The sequence below is a fragment of the Aphelocoma coerulescens genome, unplaced genomic scaffold (assembly GCF_041296385.1).
Source record: "Aphelocoma coerulescens isolate FSJ_1873_10779 unplaced genomic scaffold, UR_Acoe_1.0 HiC_scaffold_478, whole genome shotgun sequence".
Classification (NCBI taxonomy): domain Eukaryota; kingdom Metazoa; phylum Chordata; class Aves; order Passeriformes; family Corvidae; genus Aphelocoma; species Aphelocoma coerulescens.
This window is the reverse complement of record NW_027183823.1, coordinates 25,001-27,500: the sequence shown is the minus strand read 5'-3', so window position 1 is coordinate 27,500 and position 2,500 is coordinate 25,001. Positions and strand designations below refer to the sequence as shown.

Here is a 2,500-nt window from a genome sequence, read left to right as displayed (position 1 = left end):
TCCGGGTCGCGTGCCCGGGGTCCGTGCACGCGTGAACCCGCTGCCGGGGGGGGCGCGTGGTGGCGGCGGTGGCATTCCTTGTTGCCGTCGTCACCCGCGGCCTCTCGGCGGGGGTGAGCGAGGCTCTCTTGGTGCCGGGTCGCAGCCCCGCGCTGGCGGGGCGGCCCGAGCCGCGGTGGTCCTCTTGGGTGCAGTGCCGGGCTACTGAGGGAAACCCCGGGCCCCGAGAAGGACGCTGCGGTGGTGGCGGTGGATGGCGGGCGCGCCCCCGCGGGTGGACGCTCCCCTGAGGGCGGCAGCAGGGGAGGCACCCCCGCGGGGCCATCCAGGTCGTTTCCCTCGCCCCAGGGCCAGGTACCTAGCGCTCCGCGCCTCGGCGGCCTCGGAGCCTCTCGGCGTCGTCAAACGCTGGGGGCTGTAGGGCCGCGGAGCCGGGCGGAGGTTTAAAGACTCGGGCGGCTCGGTGCGCCCCGCCGTAGGCGGCGGGCGGCGGCGACGGCGGGTGCCGGGCGGCGGCGCGGTGCCATCCGCGAGGGGGTAGGGAGCGTCTCCCGCCGATCCCCCCTGCGGTGGTGACCGTCGCGGCCGGCCGTGCTCGTCGTCGTCGTGGCTCCGCCGCGTGCGCGCGCGGGCAGCCGTGCCGGGGAGGGGCGCCCTGCCCCCCCCTCTCTGCGGCCCGGTCTCGGCAGAGGGACCGTGTTGGCGCGGTCGGCCGCGGGGGCCGGCCCGCTCGCTTCGAAGCGGGCGACGGTGGCGGAGGGCGCGTGCTCTCCGCCCTTCCGCGGCTGCGGGGCCGTGCGGCTGCCGGGGCCCGCTTGCGCTCTCCTTTGGCCGCCGCCACAGGCTCGCGTGTGGCGCCGCGCCTGGCGCTGCCGCGCCTCTCCCCTCGACGGCCTTCTCTCCTTGGACGCACCGGTGGCGCCGGTCGCCGGCCGTCCCCGCTCGACCGCCTTGCCCGCCCAGGTTGAGTGCTCGGCGGTCCCTCCGTCGCTGGAGGCCGGCGAGTGCGGGTGACCCCGGGCCGGGCGGTGGCGTCGCCGCTCGGCGAGTGTCCCCCTGGGGGACGGTCGGCCGGAAGGTGCCCGCTGTCGCCGCCGGCGGTCCCGTCCCGGGCCCTGCCCGTCGCTTCCCCGTCGCCCTTCCCGGCCGCGTGTGGGGCCGAAGGGGTGCGGGCGGCCGCGGGGGCGCTTCCCTGCCCGGTCTCCGCGTGGAAACGAGGAGAGCGGGCGTTGCTCCCCGGCTCAGCCCCGTACGCCTTCTGCCGGGCGCGTGCCCGCAGAAGGGGCTCCGAAGGTGCGAAGCGGCGGCGGCGGTTCCGGGAGGGCGGTCGCGGTGGCGGTGGGTCTTGCCGTCCGGCAGGCCTCGGGTGCTCGCGATGCCGACTCGGTTCCCGGCGGCGCCCGCCTCCGGTGCCGGCGGCGGAGCCCGGCTTGCCAGGCACTTTGCCTTCCCGGCGGGAGCGGTCCCGCGGGGGGGCGCCGGTGGAGCGGTGTCGCCGCGTGCGTCTTGGGCGTTGCGGGTCGCTGGGGAGCGCCGGCTGCGCGGTGACGCGGCGGCGCTCTGCGAGTCTGTGGAGCGGCGAAGGGAGCGAGCGTGAGCGGGGCCTGGTGGCCGTTACCCCCCCGCCGGCCGTGGGCGTGTGTCGTCTCGCGATCGAGGCCGGGCGGGATCTGATGGCCCCTGCGGTCTGGCGCGCGCGCGCCACGCCAGCCCTCTGTGCGGAGGCCGGGCCGAGCCCGGGCGCCTGGGCCGCCTCCGAAGGACGGCATGCCGGGGCGGCGTCTCCCCTTGCACGGGGGGAGGCGGTCGGGAGCGCGGGCTCCCCCGCCTTTGACGGCCTTCGGAGCGTTCCGTGGGTTTTCTCCTTTTTTTTTTCCCTCCTCCTCCGTTCGTTGTGTGCTCGTACGGTCGAAGCGAGGCGCGCGCGCCAGCGCGCGTCCTTGCCGAAAGAGACACAGGGTCTGCTTGACGTGAGCGGTCCCGGCCCCTCCGCGCGTGCGGAGTCGGTGCCGAAAGCCAGACAACTCTTAGCGGTGGATCACTCGGCTCGTGCGTCGATGAAGAACGCAGCTAGCTGCGAGAATTAATGTGAATTGCAGGACACATTGATCATCGACACTTCGAACGCACTTGCGGCCCCGGGTTCCTCCCGGGGCTACGCCTGTCTGAGCGTCGCTTGACGATCAATCGCCGTCCGGGGGCCACCCCGGCGGCGCGGCTGGGGTCGCCTCGCAGGCCCGTCGTCCGCGGCCGGCGGCGGCGGCGGCGGCGGCGTCTGGCCGGTGCCCGGAGGGGAGGCGGCGGGGGCCGGCGAGGGAAGCGTTTTCCTCGGCGGTTTCTCGGGGCCTTTCCCTGCGGGGCCCGGTCGTCGGCGTCGTCGCGGTCCGTCGCGTGCCGCGCAGAAAGGGCCTTCGTCCCCCTAAATGCAGACTCGGGGAGCGCTCCGTAGCTTCCCGCTCCCGGAGCGAGCCGCTGGGGTGGAGCTCGTCCTTGCCGGGGC

At 76.0% G+C, this 2,500-nt stretch overlaps 1 non-coding gene across 1 annotated transcript; it reads left to right on the top strand.

Annotated features, from left to right (window-relative positions):
• Window positions 1-2,022: 2,022 nt before the first annotated feature.
• Window positions 2,023-2,175, top strand: LOC138101800 (5.8S ribosomal RNA). Its single transcript, XR_011147244.1, has one exon. It is a non-coding gene; the product is annotated as a 5.8S ribosomal RNA (ribosomal RNA).
• The last annotated feature ends 325 nt before the right edge of the window (window positions 2,176-2,500 follow it).